The sequence below is a fragment of the Phalacrocorax aristotelis genome, chromosome 6 (genome assembly GCF_949628215.1).
Source record: "Phalacrocorax aristotelis chromosome 6, bGulAri2.1, whole genome shotgun sequence".
Classification (NCBI taxonomy): domain Eukaryota; kingdom Metazoa; phylum Chordata; class Aves; order Suliformes; family Phalacrocoracidae; genus Phalacrocorax; species Phalacrocorax aristotelis.
In genome coordinates this window covers 16,492,542-16,513,915 of record NC_134281.1, presented here as the reverse complement: position 1 = coordinate 16,513,915, position 21,374 = coordinate 16,492,542, and the positions used below count along the sequence as shown (strand labels likewise).

Below are 21,374 nucleotides of genomic sequence, written 5' to 3'. Positions count from 1 at the left end.
ACAGGTTGTCAGTTTTTTTTTTCCTCTCTAATCACTTGCTTTCATTAGGAATTTGATGTTTTAATTTTATAACTTTGTGGGGATTGTGGAGAATTTTCTCTAACAGTAGGCATTTTGTCTCTTTCTAGGTGTGGTTCTGTCTCTTTTTTTTTTTTTTTTTTCCCCTCTCTCTCCAAAGGAAAATATATTTCTCTTGTAAACAGTTGGCTTTTAGTTAGTTGGCTGATATTAAAAGATAAATGGTGGAAGTGCCAGAAGGCATTTAAGTTACACTGGGAATCTTAGTTCCATTTACTGCAGTAATACGAATAGCCTCAGCAATGAATCATTGATGTACAGTTCTCAGTCCAGCCCACGTTTTGTGAGCAGATTCTTACCTGGGCATCATTAAGTTTAAGCCTTCATACCTGGAACCAAATTAATGGCAAAAAACCAACCCCAAACTTTAGCCCTTCTTCTTTCTGGGTGAACTGCTTGCAAATTTCCTGTATTCAGATTCCGCTCTTGTGCTTCTGTAGTAAGCCTTTCTCACCTTCATGAAGTAATAAGCAATAGATAGTTATGATCATGCAAATGACAATATTTGCAAACACGCAAAATACCTTTTTGTGCAAACTGATAAATATTTCATTTTCTAGCACCTTATTTATCTATTTTGAATACTCAAGATAACTCGCCATTGTCCTCCTACTTAAGAGGATATAAATTTTCAGGCAAATGATTCCATCTTTCAGGAGGTTCTCCTAAATCAGTGCCACGTGCAAGCCAGGCTTTTCAGCTAATCTATCTTGTCTGAACTTTTAAAAATGAACACTTCAGCATTTCTGCAGTTGCCTGAGCATCTTCCGTCTATGGTCTCTGCTTCCCCTCCTCCTTTCTTTTTTAGTCCTGGCTAGTGGCCGTGGAATTTGACAATTTCTATCTTCAGTACAAGTGAAAATACCTACAGACTGTTTCAGTCTGCTTTGGCTGCACTAGGATAACTGCCAATCTTTCTTCTCAAATAGGGTATCGACTCAATGACTATGTCCATATAGCCTTATGACAGGCAGCCATAACAGTGGCTGTGAAAACAGCATGATCTGCGATCTGCTCGTTTTCCATTCATGTGACTGCTTTGAAAAGCAGATTGCCTGCAGCCTGCCAGCTTGAAAATCCTGGGCAGCTTATTAAGCTACTGAACTGTACTGTATATGGAGCTGCCAGGCATGCTTAGGCAGGTGACATCCTCTGTGGTCCCAAAGGCATTCTCCAGCTGTATTTTCAGGATGCCTGTCTAGAGATCTGGTCTGAGGGCTTGTCACCTCTCAAAAGAACGTGCTCAGTGAGTGTCTGGCATCATGACCTACGTAAGACAAGGTGGGTGCTTGTCATTAAATTTGTCCTGGTGTTCTCCAAAATTGTTGCTCTATCTTTTTTATCTAAGCCCAGTTCCCCTTTCAACCACTGGATAGTCTGATGACTTTATAGGGAACAGACAAAACCAGATGTACAGTTGAGCCTGTTATACCACTTGTCCCTTTCCTTCTGTTTTAGTATCACTGTCAATGTGCTGATACTTGAAGGTAACCTGTATAGCTGTCAAATTCTGTTTCACACAAACTCGGTACTTTGTCAACATAGGAAAAAAAATCCAAATCCCGTGAAACCCTCTTACCTTTCTAGCATTTATTACCATTAGGAATAGTTAAAACACCTTAAGAATATTCAGTTAAATGTTGACTTAAGTAACTGGTTGTATGCTTCTCTTTTTAGGAGTGCTCAGCCTAATGTGTAGATTTTTCTTAGAGCCCAGTTCCATTTCATTTCCTGTGTTATGGGTACTTTATTTCACCAAGTCAGGAGAAGCATTTTAATCTTCTGACACTCTGCCACAAGGTATTTCAAGAAAATGTTACCTGTTACACTGTTATAGCAGACAAAAAAAAAAAAAAATCACACTGGATCCATAATAAGCTTTTATTAGCTTGACCTATTTAGTACTTTTTCTTCCCTTTGTGACAATTTCTGTAATAGAGATTAGGAGAAGTGTCAGTTTATCGCTGTGAAAATGATAAAGCAATTACACAGCCCTTTAAGGCATTGTATTTTTAAGTTTTATGTTTAATGGAAAACTTTCTTCTAGGCTTAAAAAATGGGAAGGAATTTCAGAAGTATTTTGATGAAGGTTTTTCTGTGGAACTGTTTTCTTGCATTTACTGTGTTTTGTCACAGGATGGCAGCATAAGTAAGATCCTAAGAAGGTATAGTGGTGAGTCTTTTTTGACATGTTTTAAAGATTTATATAGGGTTAGCTTTGTGGTACTTGAAGGGGAGGGGTCAGAAATAATTTTTGTATCCTAAAGCCTGTGAATATCTAAGTCTTTAATGCTTGTACATCGTTGTATAATTTGAATAGTAAATTACGAAGGGATGAAGCACTTTGAAATATGAGGTTTCCATTAGGTTCAGGCCTTTTAAATAACATTAACTTAATTTTTATATATTGGCCTTTTATTTTCCAGATTAGAATCCAGGGTTCATTTTGAACATGCTTGTATATGATTTGGGAATACTTCTTTTGTTACTGTGTTACAAACTTCTGGCTTGTGAGCATATTTCATAAAACATACACCTGCACCTGAACCAAATGCCTGGATCTCTAATCTCTGGGGAAGCTTAGTTCTTCTTAGGGCTTAGTAGGCCAAACCTATTTTTTGAATGAGTTATCTGATCATTGGTTTAACCAGGTCCTGGGGAAGAGGTCTCACAAAATCACTAGTTTGTGTAGGACAGCTGCTACTGCTAGACACCCCCATGTCCTTGTATCTCAAAAATATACCATATTTCAAAAAATATACAGAAGCCTGTAAATCTTCTCACCTGAAAAACACCTGTTTTTCAAATTAAGTGGTTTTTGAATGTGATTCATACAAAATTGTGGAATGGCTTTTCTTGCCTTAAACCTCGAAAGCATTGGCTTAAAGAGGTAGAATATGAATGGAGGGAAGCTGTCTTTTCTTCATGACATAAGACTTTCCAGATTTTACTTCTGTTACTTAAATCTAAAGTCTCCAAGTTTAACGGTTTCCTCTGAATTATATTTTCTGCTGTTTCTGCATCCTGCTTGACCATTATATTTAGGAGATTTATAACTGAAGATTCAGACTCTCAACACTTGTTCCAGCTTTGAGAGATATGAAGAAAAATCCTTGCTTCCTGAAAACTCTCTGCACTGTAGACTGAATTTTCCTCCCTGTTTCCATAGATGATTCAATGCATAGATCCCAGGATGCATCTTCATGGCACAGTGTTATGCCTTATAGACGTTCATGTCTTGGGTGTAGAGAGCAGTCTGGGTTCATCTGTGTCTGCAGGAAGTAATTTCAGTCTGAAATAAAAAGAGCATTTGCCATCATAGTTATACAACTTCCAGAATAGCTGTGGCAGCTACCGATTAAGTAAGTGAGTATTTTCAATGTTATATCCATAAATAGGAAAAACAGGCTTGTCTTCTTGTGCGATCTTTTTCCTTCCCATGACATTTTTAATCAGAGATGAATGAAGTAGATCTCCCTCTCTGTTTCTTCTGTTTCTGAGAAGCTTGGAGGCATCTTTTTTTTTTTTTTTAATGAACTTTTCTCCTTTATTCCTTTCTGCTTTGTGTTGAGGGCAAAAACTGTTGTTATACCTTTGTAATGGGTTTATTTAAGAGAAAAAAATCAGTTATGCAGAGTTTTGGTTCATGATATGAAAAATCAACTCCGTTCATGTAGTTCCTAGTATTTATTTATTTATGCAAAATAACTGTTTTGACAGATAGCTATTAGCTGTAAAAGCAGAACGGTGTGATGCACTAGATAGAGATCTATTTCTTTTTGGTAATAAGATTGTTGTTGTAGGGCATTGCCAATAGAAGGGTCAGTCAATGAGGGGATGTTAGACTTCCCATGAGTTTTGGGTGATTCATGTGATAATATATCACTTAGTGTGATTCTGACTATGTAATCTCTCTTTCCTTGCAGACTTTTTTTATATCAGATCTTCATTTGCCCCTGCAGATAATTCTGCTGTAGACCACTTACAATTGTCACATCCTGTTGCACAAAGCTACAACAACCACAAAGCTAACAATGTCTTTGATCAGTTCTGTGGTGTTTATTAGTCACTTTCCATTCGGGAATTGCCGGGCCCTTTTGAAAGCATCAAAGAATTTTACAGTAATCTCCAATCCTGCATAAAACTAAGACACCCCTTCAGCTGAAGAAGGCTCTGCATTATCCCTCCAGATGCCATCAGTGCTAGTTCTGAGCCTACTAGAGAGTTCATCAAACAGCAGTATAGTGCTTTTCTGCTGCTGCTAGGGTTCTAAGCAAACTTGTTCTGTAGTGCTCCCAGCTGCCAGTAATTTTTAGAGGCTTTAACTATATTGCTCACTATGCAGATTTACATTTACAAACTCTATTACTTTGTCCATTTTATTCTGTGAGTGGTTCATGTCCTTCCTATTCATTTTCTGTGTATCAAGTGTTATTTCAGCTCTAATTTGTTTGACGTTCTTGCTACTAGTATATTTGTATTCACAGAAAAACATGTGAACATTTTCATCTATTGATGCCGTACAATGTGCCTATTAGATATACAAGTAGCAGTTGAATATATCCCCCAACCATTGTTAGGCCTCTTCAAATGATAATGTGGCCACGTTCCTCTGTGAGGCTGATGCAGCATAAGAATGAGTCTGCAATCTTCAAGGACCTGTATGTTGTGCTAGCAGTGACCAGAAATTGAAAGTAATTACTTCCATTACTTATGCAGTGAATAGCAGAGAATGTGTGGTTTCATTATGTTCATTAGTTTTACTTGTAGATCACAGTCATTAGCAAATTGTGCCATTGCAGTTCAGTAGGCCGTGCTGGGGAGCTCATCCTTTTTCTCATGATGGTATCATGAGCAGAAATAGAGCAAAAAGTATTTGGCCATTCTCCAGACATTTCTATGTGAAGAAGTGTGGAATCAACCAGAGAGTGAGTTTTAAAACCTCTAGTTAGTCTATACCAGCTCCTTCACTAGAAATGGCTTTGTGCAGTGCAACTTGTATGCAATGATAAAAGTACATACACAAATCTTATTGGCCTCTTTTTTGTATTTTACAAAGCTATTTCTGTATATTTGGAAGAAGTATGAGCATAAGGAGATCTGCTTTCAATATCCCAGGAAAGAGAAATTATGCTTATTTTGTCCTTTTTTGTTAAAGGTTCTAACAGTAATAAGTCATATTACGTAAAATGATCTCAGTGTAGCATAACGAGAGAGCTGCAGAGTCTGTGTTCTAAGATCCCCTTGAAGGCAAGAACTAAGAATGACAACTCATTAACATTTATTTCCCGGGCTGAGTTTTAGGCTAGTCTGTCTGTTTTACAGAACCAACTGTATGAAACAGCGAGCATGTGGGAGTCCTCGGCAGGATCAGTGTGCTGCTACAAGTAATCTCACTTAAAAAAATAGTAATGAATCAAGAAGGAAAACAAGTATCTGCTAGTAATGTATATGCTAGTGAATGAGCTACTTGATATAAATAGTTCAAATAGATCACAGTTGCAAAATGGAACAAGATCAACGTAAGTGGAATGTTAATCAGGTGTCTTCTTTAGGCTTGTGTAGCTTCTCACTCTTCAGAGAGAAGTGGGGAAATTCATGGTGCAGAGCTCTGGAAATGTTTGCCTTGATGTGATTCTGGCTTAGTGAAATCATAGAATCATAGAATGTCCTGAGTTGGAAGGAACCCATAAGGATCATCAAGTCTAACTCCTGTCCCTGCACAGGACAACCCCAAATTTACACCATATCTCTGAGGGTGTTGTCCAAATGCTTCCTGAATAGCACCAGGCCTGGTGCCATGACTGCCTCCCTGGGGAGCCTGTTCCAGTGCTCCACCACCCTCTGGGTGAAGAACCTTTTCCTGATATCCAACCTAAACCTCCCCTGGCACATATTCCTGCCATTCCCTCAGGTCCTGTCATTGGTCACCAGAGAGAAGAGATTAGCACCTGCCCCTCCTCCCCTTGTGAGGAAGCTGTAGACCGTGATGAGGTCTCCCCTCAGTCTCCTCTTTTCTAGCCTGAACAAACCAAGTGAATTCAGTTCAATTATGTTGAATTCGGCTGAATTGAATTCAGTTCAATAACTGAAGTCAGTTCAGTTATTGCACAAACTCCTAAAGGTGCTTTAAAATTTAAATTTACAAGTTTAAAAATAGAAATACATTAAATAGAGAGATAAATGTATGCGTAGCTGAATATTGAACTTCATCACACTATTTTGACTACAAACAACAATTCAAGCTGGTATTGCTAAATACCCGAATATTGCATTTTTCACATCAGCCGACAACTGTAAAGCTCAGTACTTGAGTTGCTTAGTTCCTTTCCTTTAAGTGAGATGTTGAGCTGTAAAGTGGACTGTGAGGGAGAGCAATAGAACTGTCAGCATTTTTCTCTTCAACTAAAAGCTACTAAACATTGTCTTCAACAGTCTTCTCCAAGCAGCTTTCATCCACAAGTACTCTGAATAGAATATGTAATTTTAAACATTCTATATGGTTCCAAAGAAAATTATTGTCTTTGAACATGGAGTGCAGCAATTTGATTTCAGTTAATGGAGGTGAGTTCTGTAATATCTGCTCTGTAGTTGGTGTTGTCTGAGACACAATCTGTTGCTAGTTGGCACATAGAGGACAAGGCTTTATTCCAGGTTAGTAATTAATAGTCTAACTTTGGTGTAACTAACAGGTTTATGCTTGCTTTGGCCTATAGCTCTTTGCTTCTTTACTTGCCTTCATTGGCATGTTGAGGTTTTGTTTTTCTGATGTCTTTGTATACCAAATACCCAGATAACACTTATCCTATGCTCTTTTTAGAACTAGATCCCTCTGTAAGAAAGTAACTTAAAACATTTGAAATAACTTGCATATCCTTTCCCCAGAGGAAAGTTTTTGTGTGGGTAATTCAGCATTTTGCAGTAATGGGAACAGGATTGGGAAAGGGATAGAGAAGCAAAAGAATGGATTTGTAAAACCACTTAGCTGCTGGGGGATGGAAAACACAACAGTGTCTCCTCTGCTTTGAGATTTACGATTGAGAAGCAAGGCTTACTTGTGAATTCCCATCTACATCTAGGCCTGTTATTCTGGCATTCCTGTTGGGGATAGTTATTAGATGGTAAGGAGACATTTAGTATTCCAGCAGAAAATCAGAGGCAGACAATTTTACAGTCAGGTTAACTTATGGAAAAGGTGAGGAAGAGTCCCTTCTCCTTATACAGGCAGAAATGGTAGACTCTTGCTAGTCTGCAATCCAATGAAGGACAGTTACTGTTCCTGATTTAAGAACTAATATTTCATAATGAACCTGAAAAGGGAGCAAATGAAGGACATAGTGGCAAGCTGCAACAGACTTGTGCAGGGTGTTATTTAAAAAAAAAAAAAGGGAGCTCAGAAGGAAGAAATGAGAAACCCAAATGCAGAGAGGATATATGAATGGACTAAAATCTATGGCGGTGTTTGCTATGGCAAAAGAGTGCGTATGTGTGTCAGAACAGATTTTATTTGGGAGGCTAGTTCTTTGATCCTCTGACCTTTAAGCCCCCAAAGCCTCCACTGCTCTCCTTCCTCTGCAAACTAAGCTATGTATGAAGATGAGTATATATTTCTTCCTACAGCTTCCTAACTCAAGAAACAATCCAGTTCCATTAGCTGAGCATTTATCAGTGTGGATGAATGACGAAGTAGAGGAGGGTGGGCGTTGCGCATTGTTCGCAGGTGAGGTTGTGACTATCTGGTGAATGGTCTTTAAGCATTCTTGCTGCTATTTCACCAAATAGCTTTACAAGCCTTAAAGCTGAAACAAGTAAAAGGTACTTGTTACCTATTACCTCTTATTTTTAGTTTTAAAAGAAGAAACTGAAAATTGAATCCCTGGAGGACAGGGGAAAATGAAGCTCAATACCTAGTGGAATTTATGTTCAGGTTAACCTTAAAAAGTAAATTAAGTAGCTTAGAAGTGCTATCATGTCTTTTCAGGGGCAGTTAGCTGCTACAGATAAAGATTCTCTTTTGATATTTATGTATCTGTCTTCCAGGGTTGCATTGATTTCTGCACTATAGTTAAAGATGTCCTGAATGTTCTTCCTGAAATATGTGAAAAATTATTTCATGTTAAGAGTATTCACATCTGATTACAAATTGAAAAATGGGATAATCTCTTCAAACACAATTATTAGTGAAAATAGCATGAAAAATATATGCAAAACAGATTTAATGTATCATTATGCCAATATTTTCATATTGAAAAATATTGGAGGTGAAAAATGACACAGTGAAAACTACAAAATTTCTTTGCAAATTTCTACAAAAAAATGCTGTGTTGAAATGTATAATAGAAATTTAAATATTTGATACAAAATGATCTGAAAACTATGAATGCTCCTTCTAATACTTATATTCCTAAATGCAGTTTTGTTTTTAATTATATCTATGATGATATTTATTGGTGACTGGCTTCTTATTTGCCTAAGATTATGTCCTTTATTTTACCAGATTTCTTCTTCTGTAATCTTGTGAGACTTCTGTAATCTTGTGACACTTTCATAAATTTAGAAACACAGAATTAGAATATTCTTGATTTCAATTTGAAGAATATTTTAAAAGGAAAAAATTCTAGTTCTGTATATATTGGAGTAGCTGAATGCAAATAAAGTGTTTAAACTTGCTGGAGATAATTGCTGAACATCAAATGAAAGATTAACATTGTGCAGATCTTAAATACAAATTCATTATTTTGTCTGTAATTTGTGTACAGCTTTGTTTAACCTTTCACATTCAAACACAGCATTTAGTGATTTTTGTTGTGTATGACTTGATGTAAGAGAACACTTATAGTGGATGAAAAAGAATATACATTCCACTTTTTTTTTTTCAGTATTAGAACTTCTGTAAGGTGGGCTATTACTGTGTTGTAGGGTAGATCACATGATGTGAGATACTTTGCATAAGTTTTAGCGCTTGCTGTTCCTTCTACACCTGTATCCAGACACAAGAATTACTTCCATGAGTAGTAAATTTTTTTGTAAATGAGATTTTGGATGATGCAGAATACTAATGATGCTATTTAGGCATTTATGGACTTCATCCAAGGATACTGAAGTCAGTAAAAATCATGTGACTTCACTAGACTTTGCATCATCTTCTTAAATTTTCTGTCAAATTCAAAATTTGCTTGATCAAAATGTTATTTGATTTGAATTACTGAAATAGCATGCTCAGCTAGTCACAAAAAAAGAAATTTAAGATTGGTGGTGTTTAGGGTATCAGCACTGAATTGCCATCTCTGGATGGATACAGCCCACAGCTGTTAACTACTAGATGGATGATCTGAAGAGCAGAAGCAAATGCAAGTTCTGTGCATTAATATATTCTGTACTGACTACCTTTTATTCCAAAGGGCAAGCCCAAGGTTGAAAAAGTCACTTCATGGCACCATGTGTGTCTGTGTCCTCCAAGGACTACTGGTAGGTTTCTTTTGTTTATTCACCCATATAGTCTATGAAGGATTATAGCACTAAGTTGTTACACTCTACACTCAACACCAGTAAACTTCAGTGAGTAATTAGCTGTTCATATTGAAAACCTGTGAATAAAAATGAAAAGTATCCTGATGTCTAGCATATTATATATTGAAAACAAAGTGGCTAAACTCAGTAACTGTAATTAACAGAAAGGAGACAATGCCAGTTAAAGTATAGTTTTAGATTTGCTGTTATGTAGTAACTGAAATCAGTCATAAAATCATACACTTTGACAGCTTGAAGGAGTATCGTCCCCACTTTTATTTTTACTCCTCACCACATGCACCAAGACATTTTAGGCATATGAACAGCAACCCTGCATCCCCCATTCTCTTTAGTTTATCATAGTTCTGTATGCTGTAGTCTAGAAACTAAAATGCTTACTGAATTCATCAGACTGCTAGGAAAAGAATTGTTGGCTCTTCTGTGTATTGCTTTGTTGGTGGTACAGGAAGAATTTAACATCACCATAATCAACCTTCAAAATTTTCTTAGGAAAGAATAAATTAGGATTATGTATAGCTGATATACCTATTGATTGAAAGTATGAAGACTGCATTCTGATAAACATTGTTAATATGGCTGATAATTAAAAAAAGGAACTTCTCTGTAAAATATGGGCTTTGCATTAAAAGTAGTATTTTATAATCTATATTTTTAATTATTTTAAAGTTTAATATTTTCAAACTAATTTTTGAGGTGTTTAATTAGATCTAGAAGTTGCTTTTTTAAAGAATTTGGAGTTATAATTCTGATTCTAAATGAAAATCTTGAATTTACAGGTCTTTCTCTTTTTGCAGTTTAATTTTTGTCAAACTGTACGATGTCTTTCATATAATCTGAATTCTTGAGTTCTGAGACTCATGATTATAGAATGTCTTTCATGTACATGTAGGGTATGAAGTTTTATTGTACTGGAATAACTGCATAATGGAATAGTAACTCTGAGTTTACAGCCATTTTTTCAATATGTGAGAGAAAAGTAATATTTGCTTTGAAGGGAGGGTTTTTTTGGTTTGGTTTTTGTTTTCTTTTTTTGGATGAAAAGGAAAAGTACATACAAAAGTATGTATAGCCTGGTGCTACCCCACCTCCATTATTTCTCTCTCCCCTCATAGGCATGCACTTTCTTGGCGACTTCTTGTCATGAAGTATTCCCCCTTGATACAGAAAACCAGAAAACCTCTTGGTTGGTGTTATGGCAATGATTACAGTTAGTGGATACCAGCTTCAGCCCTAAGAATTTACTAAAGGTTATTTATTTTAGGTTATTACATTTTTTCCTTATCTGTCTTGTGGATATGGATACATTAATATTTGTAATGTACTTTCTGAAAATTGAAGGAAGGTATTTGAAAAGTATAAAGCCTAGCCATTCTCACATTCTCTGCCATAGTCTTAGAAAGGGGTTAAACTTAAAAGCAATCTGTTAGGATCAGTTCTGAGAAAGTAACAAAGGGTTTCAGGTCATTTCACATGGCTCAAAGTTTGGAAGAGGCTTTTCAAATCAATTTTATTTGCAAAGCTAGGCTTAGTCATATGTTTGCTGTCTTTTGTACTAGGCCATGAAGTTTTCTTTCACCATAGGTAGCTGACACATACTATTTAATGTTTTGGAGTGTACAGAAGGGTCTGTTATCACTAATAACTAAAACCCACCTTGTCACTAAATGTTGTTCTCCTGAAAAGCTGTTGTGTCTAATGGACACTATTCCATTTCTGTAAAGTTCATTGCATTTTTTTTTTTTTTCCTTTTATGATTCTGAATACATTCTGACCTTTTCCCACTGAAAAGCCTGATGGGGGGGAGGATGCAAAATGAGAAGCACCCCAGGTATGCCTGGGAGTTACTGTGTTTTGCCCTCTTTGGAAAGAAGTTAGTGGTTATGAGGGACACACAGTGACTTTGGTGTGCTCCAAGCCTAGTATTGTGTACATTATAGATTAAAATACTGTTGTAAGTTTTTTCATGAAACATAGTGAGACTAAATTTAGGGAACATTTTATGTAGGATATTATGGGAAAAAACTTATTTTGCAGCACAGTGCTGGGATTTCCAAAATAATTGCCCCTATTCAGGTGAGCGTTATAGGTCTACTGTAAGGTGACTTCAGTTGTAAGGAGGGGACTACTAGTGCTCAGGAAAACTTCGTCTGTCAGAATTCATACTTGCTGTGAAATTGGAGCCTTTACAGAATAGACATTACAAGACAAAAAGCAGTTTTCACTTCACAGGTATCGGAGAAACCAAGGAAGCGTGACTGTGCTGTTGGCATTGAAGATGGGTAGTTGCAGAATATAGCAAATGTAACTTGAAATGGCAGGCCAGAATATAGGCTGTTCGTTTGTATTATTACATTTGTCAGTGTTTGTCATTTGCCAATGGAATTTTATTATTTCTGAGAAAGGCATGTGATACAGTGGTTGAGCTAAGTTATAGCAACTAAAATAGCTCAGACATCTGGTGCTAGCATTGTAATAATTAGAGACAGTGTTGAGCAAACTTCAATGAAAACAAACTTTTGTGAGGTACTGATAGCTTTGCCAGGGGTAACACATCTCAAAATGATATTTCTATGGTTCCAAGACGAATCAAGATGGGAAGAGCTTCTAAGGCTCTTCTTTAGTAGGACTTCCTAAAACTTATCTTGAATCAATTAGTAATTTCCCCCTAAATACCATTCTTCTCTGAAATGTATTTATGCCATTTTATTTTATTTTTGTTCTCTGGGTTGTATATCAGAAATTGATAAATCTTGCAGCATGATTAACAAATCTTTGCTAGGGCAAAAGCTTTTTAAACATTTAATGCTACATGTGTGGAGATTGTTGCAGCTGAAAAATCTGAGGACTCTTACTAGGTCATCAGGTTGAGATGTCTTTTAGAAGTGTAGAACAATTTTAGTAGTTCCCTAGGACAATCGCTGGTTACTTTGTTCTTGCCCTTCTTAAAACTCAAACCAAGCTGTTTTTCTTTAAAAAAGAAAATGTGTGTGTATTTCTTTTTCTAATTGCTTGATTTAATATTGCTATTGCTGCTTCTTAAGTTTTAACATGCAATCTCTGGAAAAAGGCAGGAAAGTGTACGTGCTACTGGAACTCCAATACAGCTTAAAGCAGCGCCTACCAAGACCTACTGTCTGTTTTCAGACTTTCTCATTTCTCTCTTGTTGTATCAGCCCTTGAATTTGAGTTGTAACATGGAGATACAGTATTGCTTGCACGCGTCAGACATTCTGTATTTGGTCATAATCATAGTGCTTTTGTCCTGTTCTGGTCTTGGGTTAATGTTTTCTGTTGTCCTTATTTCTTCTTTACTGTTCATTCTAGAAGTGAGATCCATTCAGATGTTGACCATGTGCAGAAAGAATCATGTTTATTTTAAATCCTTTGCTATTTTTTTTCTGGATTTGAGATATGCCACTATAGAAATGGAAATAAGGCCTAGACACTCAGTTGTATTGTGGACTGAGTTCTATCAGCTGCATGAGTTAGTGAATGAAAAGATGAAAGAATTTCAAATGAGCTTAAAAATATCTCTTTATATTACTTTGGCCCTTCTAGTTTTTGAAATCTGTCATATTTTATATTTAGAAATCAAATTGAAATAGTACTCTTCCTTAAGATGGCATATTTTAATGTATTCTTAAATTTTTAAGATTTAAAAAGCGGATGGTTTTCTTTCGTGAGCTTAAGATTACTACTGAAAGCAATAACTCCTTCAATGCATATGGTTAAATGGGATATTTATGTGACCAAAAGCAATTTTAAATGTGCAGTTGGTTATATGCCTTACAATTGGAAAGTGGCATATTACAGAAAATATGCTATCTACCAGTATATCTTAATATATTCAGTATGACCTAGTTCATGTATCTACTTCTTTAGACTTAGAGTCCAGGAGTTTGATGAAAAACCAGAATAGTGAAGTGCTACATTACAGTTACGTTCTGCTAAATCACAGTGTTTGCTTTATAACATTGAGTTGATGCTTGTAGGCTTTGTAATACAAACGTTGGTCAGGTCAACAAATGACATGGTCAGTCTTGATCTCTGCCTTTTTATAAAAATTCCACACAGCTCTCAGGTGAGGAAAACTACTATCTCTGGGGAAATCATGTCTCTTAAAGGGATACACTACTACTAATGTCACAAAGGGAGAATGTGCTCCGCTCTCTTCTCATCTCTCTTTGGTCCCTCTAATTCTTTTTACTACCTATGAACTTATACCAAAAAAGCAGATTTGGTGGTGCAATTGAGACCTATAGAATCACACTTCATGCAGAGTGGAAGTCAAAAGTGGCAAAGACGACAGTAAGAACTGCTGGGAATGGAACAGAGAATGAAACCATTTATTCTGCTATGCTATTAATCCCTGTTGGACTCAAATCTTGAATAAAATATGCAGCACTGATTTTCCATCTCTAAGGTAACAGTAGCATGAGAAAAAGTAGAGGCAAATATTTAATATGATGAGATGAACAGGACACCTTTGCAGGGTGAAATTAAGACTAGCATACAGAAGAAATGGGAGGAAAGGATAGTTTGAAAGCTGCGTGAAATCACTGGTGACAGAAAAGAAGTCATCAAGAAATTATTCACAGTTTCTCTTAACAGAAGGGTTGAAGGGCATCATATGAAATTCAGTTAAAAGTTCTGATATAAATGTTTCCATTAGACATTAAACTATGTAATTCATTGTCATGGGATTTTACTAATGCCAAAGTATAAATAAGTTCAAAAAGCAATTAGACAAGTGTACAGAGGAAAGGTTTACCAAAGAGCATTAAAAATTAAATGGATGCAGATGCTATTTCTGTCTTGACATTCTTAAATCTCCTAGGCATCGTTAATCTGTGAATATGTCAGGAGAATACTAACACATACTTCTTTCATGTTTATGTTATTTAAGAATCTGCTGCTGGACACTGTACTGTGAATACCATGTTCACCAAGTATGACTATTCTTGAGTTCATAACGATTATTCATAGGCTACATAAATAATTCCTTGTTCGTTTATGCTAATTACATGTAACATAAATTGTGGTTGCTTCAGGGCTATAAGCAATACAGGAGTCTAGGCATAACTTCCCATGCCAAACAGACAAATCCACAGTGCATCATCTCTTACTTATAACTTGACTGTGTTGCTTTTCAATAAAAGTGCATTTTGTGTGTGTTAGCTTGTTGAGTGTATGGCTTAAGCATTGTATTGTAAGTTTTGGTAACATTCTAGTATGCGTAGTCTTTGATCACCGCACACTTGGCTAGAGGAATGATTTATTTTTGTTGCTTATCTCTTGAACTGTATGTGGCATCTGTAACATATGAAAGGAAGAAAATAGAACAGGTATTGCCTTTTTGCTGTCAACAATCAACTGCACCAAACTATTTCTTACTGCTGCTACTTCAAATAATTTCTCTTGTCATTGTAGATTGTATTTGTTATTGCAATTACTTCTAAATCTCTTGATAAAATAATTTGTTACTGTGACTATTTGGAAAGGTCAAGTAAAATTACTTAGCCACAGAGAAATCAATTGACATCTGAAAAACTGTTTGAAGATAACAGTAAGTGCCTGATAGCCAACAAAAATGGTTATGCAGTTAGACACGGAATTCCATCTGCAAGGGCCTCCATCTACAATGAACTTCCGGAGAAACTGGCACTTGTCAGTTATGTATGATGGTCTGAATTAAGAGTTCCATGTCTGAACATTTCTTCTTGTGCCATTACCCATCAGTTCCTTACTGTGTTTTGCTTGCAGTTATTTTTTTTTGTGTTGTAAACAACAAAAAAGAAAATCAAATATAAGCTGCCATCATATTTGATATATAGTCGATGTAGTTTCTAGTCTGTTGCTCTAAATAGGATATTTAAAGTCATACCATTTTACTGGTAGCTTCTTTGTTTTTTCTTTATAGCTATAATAGCAGATCTGGGTGCAGCTAAAATGAATTTCAAAATAATGCTTTACAAACTTTACACTTTCTACACCTCTTTTCCACCTCCTTTATCCTTTGTTAATTGTGGAGAGTAGTAAATTGACTTGAAACTGGGAAGAACAACTGACAATACTTACACTATGCTTATTTTGTGAGAGACTAACTGTAGCATCATTAATCAAGCTGTCAGGTGCAATGTGAAAGTCCCATATTTATTACATAAAGAGGAATTCCATGAAGAAATGGAACCCCTATGATGAATAGACACTGGACACCAATTATTGTGATGCTATTAATCATTATAACCATAGTTAACATAGACTAAAGACCGTGAACTTAAACCTCTGTGGGGAAGAAATGCGCATATTAATATATCACATAAATATATATGATTTTTGTGAGCTTTATAATCTTAAACTTTCATTTGATGAGACAATTAGAAGCTAATATTGCCAAGTTAACTTAGAAACACTTAAAATGGAAAGTATGATGGATGGGAAATTTTCTTGCCATGTGTGCTCTGGGAACACATGCATCACACTGACTTCCACTGTCTCTTCCTGTTTTCCTTGTGAGTTCTAATGCTATATTTTAAAAAGAGGTTACTAGTGTTCATTCTTAAGATGATTCTCTTGTTTCTGGAGTTAGAAAATTTATCATTGTACCCTATCAATATGAAAAGGATATACTTGCAAATGACAAGAGTGGGATGTAATATGTAAAGAATATATGTTCTAACTGATTAAGGAGAAGTTTTCACAGATCTATTTAGGTTTATGGAATTTTTCTGTAAATAGTTCTGTGGTGGATACTTCTTTTTGGATCTTATATTTTCTGCAATTCCTGGAGCTTTCTATATGTAATCTGAGAGGCTTAATGAATTTTATGGAAAGAAGAAAAAAAAATAGAGGCAGTGGATTTCAGAGAACTTTATTGCTGTGTACCACTGCAAGGTAGTAATTATTGTCCAAATGAAATGCAACATGAAAAGTGTACTTTCCACTTGAGACCACAAAAAATAATGTACAGGCAAATTTCAGGTTTTTCAGAAAATGCTGTGAAATCATTGTTCATGGACTTTCCTCTCAAGTAGGAACTGTACAAAATGGTTTAGATTTTATACCTATTTGAAGGACCTGCATGAAATTATTTAATTTCCAAAATAGTATGTATTTTAACCATAAGTATTATGCTCCAACTTTAACTCTTGAAAGTCATTCTCTTGTGTTAATTTCTCTCTCTGAATTCTCATTCATTTCAGATATTTTGAATATTACACCAATATACTTATTTGGATGAATAACACCATAATTTAAATAGCAAGAGCTAAATTCTCTCCAGTTTGGTTGCTTCATCCTTCTCTAGTATTTTCATAAGTAACTCTCTGAGATCTGATAGAAATCTAAAGTTCAATTTTACCATGATATATACAGAACTGTACTGTCCTGTTCAGGGTTTCTTGTCCTCTTTTCAGGCTACTGAAAGCAAGCATTGCCATCTGAATGTTTCACTGCAGAAAGGAAACGAATCCCACAAGGCCACTTTCTGAACAATCAGCCAGAGAACATTCAGTCAGAGCTGAGCAAAGCCCCAGTCAGAATTAATTGCTAAAATTATATAATTACAGCTACACTGAATGAGGCTAGACCACTAAGGCTAGTTCCAGCCTTAACTACACTTATTTTTGCTTTGGGGGGAAAAGTGCAAACTAGGATGTATTCTTTTCTGTGCCATTTTATGAATTGCTAAATGAAATAGTGGGTTATTCAACAGGCTGTTCTCAAGTGAAACAGATAATTTTAAAAAAACCATATTGTGTTAAAGTTACCAAAGGAAGAGAAGAATTATCACTTAAGTTATCACTTAAATCTTGAAAGGTCTTTAAGTTTTGTTTTCTTTTCCTGTGTTACAAGAAGTTACCTGGAGACTGAGAATACTTCTATGTAATCATCATAAAGCAATAACTTAAGAAAGTTCCCTGCATACTGAGTCCAAACAAATTAATGTTGTTTTTATGCATGCATGAGAAACAGTAAGTTTACGTCTAAATAGCAAGTAGAACAGAGTGGAGTAGGATGCTTTTGGATCTACAAAGAGAGCATGAAGAGACCACTAATACTATCAACAGCAAAACTCTAATTTTTTCAGTTGCTGTATTTTCATAATCTAAAATTGGATTATTTTCATGTGATTGAAGTGTATGAAGGGCAGCTTATAGCTATGGCATAAATACTGGTACATAAGTAGGCTGAGCCCTCTTCTGGCATGTAAACGCGTAACTGAAGATACTGATATGCTTTGCTCATCAGTTATCTAATGGCTTTGCGTGTCTGGAACAAGTCGTGGCACAATTGGCACTCTCTGAATACTGCTATGGATTGTGTACTCAAGGGGGGAAAGATTTACTGTTTTTGAAAAAGCAGCAAGAGGAATTTAAGCTTCAAAATACACAGTGAGAAAGGCTGCATTTGAGTTCTTTGCATGTGTGATTAGACTAGCCTTGCTGTCCTAGCCATTGTTCCATTTCTTAGGCTATCAAGCAAGCAATGAGGAAATATATCCTTGCCTAGTACTACTAGTCCTAAGCAATCAAAAATTGTGAGATAGTCCCCTTAAAACAAGAGTTGGGCTTGAGCACTAGAGATAGAACCAGAACATCACACCTACTTGCTGTACTGGTTTTTAACATTGAGCTTGACCAATTTTCAGATTCACTTTAAAATAATGAAATTGGTATATATACTTTCCAATTATAACTCAATTTGTATGTACCAATATCTTTTTCCCCAGAAAACGAGTCTTTAAAAAGGCATCAAACAGCTTAAGATTTGCAATGATGAATAAGAAAATTTGGCTGACACAGTTCTACTCTGGAGATTCTAGGAGTTCAGTGTTATAACACAGCATTTATTAAAGCTAATTTATTGTCAAACTTAAGGAAACTTAGCTACAACAAACTTATAATGAATATGAGTTACATTCTAAATGAAAAAGTATCTATTTCACAAACATTTAATTCATAAATTGTTATCCTTGAAAACCTGTGCTCTTTAAGATGTCTAATAGCGTGTCAGTACTGAATCTTTGTCACTCCCCTTATGTTTACATCACTAGTTTTGAGCATGTTTTTTGCACCTATTAGATTTGTTAATGCAGTCTGATTTAAATACTGTATTTCCTAAAACAACCAGGCAGAATGTGTGAGGTTCTTGTTCAAGACAAAATATCAACTAAGAACTGCAGCGTTGGTTCTGTAATTTCATTTGCTGCCTTAGCAAAACAGAGCAGTAGGTTTTTCTCGTATTTCACACATATTATAAATGTTGCTAATATTTGTCAAAAACTTCTTATTAAATGGGACAAAAGTATAAAATTGGATTTTATAATAAAAAGAGCACTCATACAATCTCATTTAGAACTCAGTCTTTTTTACAGTGCCAATCTGCAGAGCTGTTTGAATGGAGATGAGTTCTGGTTACATGAACAAGATATTTTACTGACTGAATTTTTAATATGCTTAATTTTCAGCAGCCTTTGCAGATGCATGGAGGCATATTATGGGTTATAGCTGTGATCTTATGCATGCATGATAGTTGCTAAAATTACATCTTAACATACTTGTACTAAAATTAATTTTATATTAAAGTATTAAGTACTTTTTCTGCACTATGTTGTCTAAAGCCACGTTTATTTATGACCGGCTGTTATAAAATGGTTAATGCAATTTAAACTGAAGTCAGAAAACAGTAATTATGATGAGGAATAAACAATAGGTTTATAGTAATAATATTCGCACAGATTTCCCTCCCCTCAGGTACCAACAAGTATATGTACATGTGGTTCACATGTAAGGAGTAAAACAAGATGTTATCAGTTCATTAGGTACAAGTATTTACCTACTTACCGTAGTTTACTTCACATTTTAAAAACTCAGTGTATTCATTGTGAGATAAAAGACCACATGGTCTCACTATTTTCTTTCTAATGCTATCGGACACTTAATGGTTTGTACTGCAAAATCATAATCTAAGACAGAACTTTGTGAACAGCTCACAGAGAACTGATAAAAGGTGAAGGCAATTATGTGATAGATTTGAGACTAAACTTTTAGGGCATTTCTATTTTCTTCAAAGTGTTTGTATGTATCTGTGTGTGTAACTTGTCACATACATGGTCCGTGAAAGATATTCAGCTCGTGCTTCAATCCAGTTCTATAGCGCTTTGCAATTCTGGATTATTAAAATGAAATATACTCCCCACTTTCCAGCTGTAATTATTTGCAGCAGAGCACTCAATTTACTCTGATATTTTGGCAGATGGAGAACACTTTTTAAAATCTTAATTCTAATTATGGTATTAAGATTTGTTTTAAGGTGGCTGAAGACAGATTGGCAAATGTGTGTTGGTGCACGCGTTATGCAGGGGACAATAGAGGAGTTAGTTATGGTGCTCTATGAGAACTTAGTTCAAAAAACAGGAAGTCAGAGATGATATAAATGTTGCTTGACCTTTGAGTGTCACTTGGTGTTCAAGATGCATACTTGTTGAAGGAGGTTAAACAGTTGTGAACTACATTTTGGCAATGTGTGGCAGGTGTATGGTGCTGAAAAGCAGCAGTGCAGTCAATGTCTTGGAGAGTTACAAGGATTAAGCAAAAGGTGAAGTGTTTTTCAGTCTTCATGACGTACGTTCTTACAACTTGCAGATTTTAGGATGTTGGTTTTTTTCTCCCCCAACGTTTTCTGTTGCTATTACATTGTATATGTAACTGTTCTCAGCTTTTGAATTAGTGACTTAATCTCTCTTCAATGTAGTTTGCATAAATGAATATTGTTAGGATTTTTATATTTTGAATGTATTGTTTTTGTTGAACTGTACTTTTTATTATAAATCAATAGTTAAACATAAAAGCTTTCAGAATAGTAAAATAGGCATTTTCTAACAATTAGATTATACTATGTGAGTTCAATCAAGAGTCTGCATTTGAGTTATAATTCTTCTCAAAATAACAGTTTTTTTCCCCAAAACTTAATTCAGAGAAACCAGTCTTTTCTATTATGCTGGTTTTGGCTGGTGTAGAGTTAATTTTCTTCACAGTAGCTAATATGGGGCCATGTTCTGGATTTGTGCTGAAAACAGTGTTGACAACAGAGGGATGTTTTCATTACAGCTAAGCAGGGCTTACACAGAGTCAAGGCCTTTCCTGCCTCTCACCTCACCCTGCCAGCAAGTAGGCTGGGGGTGCACAAGTAGCTGGGAGGGGGGACACAGCCGGGACAGCTGACTCCAACAGACCAAAGGAATATCCCACACCGTATGATGTCTGGTTCAGCATATAAAGCTGGGGGAAGGAGAAGGAAGTGGGGGGACGTTGGGAGTTTGTCTTGCCAAGAGTCCATTATGCGTGATGGAGCCCTGCTTTACTGGGGATGTCTGAAGACCTGCCTGCCAGTGGGAAGGAATGTATGAATTCCTTGTTTTGCTTTGCTTGTGTGTGCAGCTTTTGTTTTACCTGTTAAACTGTCTTTATCTCAAACAATGAGTGTTTTCATTTTTACTCTTACAATTGTCTCTCCCATCCCATTGTGGGGGAAGCGAGTGAGTGGCCGCATGGTGCTTAGTTGTCGAGTGGCGTTAAACCATAACACGAAGGAAAAAGATCTTAGAAATATGATGAGGAATTTTGTGTTTACATTTAGTCTTTTATGGTATAGGTGGACTTATAATAGCTGTATAGTCTAATCCTGATATGGACCATGTTACTATAGGTGAGTTGAGGGGCACTTCTGCTTCTCTTTGTTTTGGACTGTCTTTTAAAATAAAT

The 21,374-nt window shown here is 35.8% G+C and overlaps 1 protein-coding gene across 2 annotated transcripts in view; it reads left to right on the top strand.

The window, feature by feature from the left end:
- Positions 1-21,374, top strand: part of CACNA2D3 (calcium voltage-gated channel auxiliary subunit alpha2delta 3) — a 486,549-nt gene that overhangs the window by 23,217 nt on the left and 441,958 nt on the right. The window lies entirely within an intron of this gene.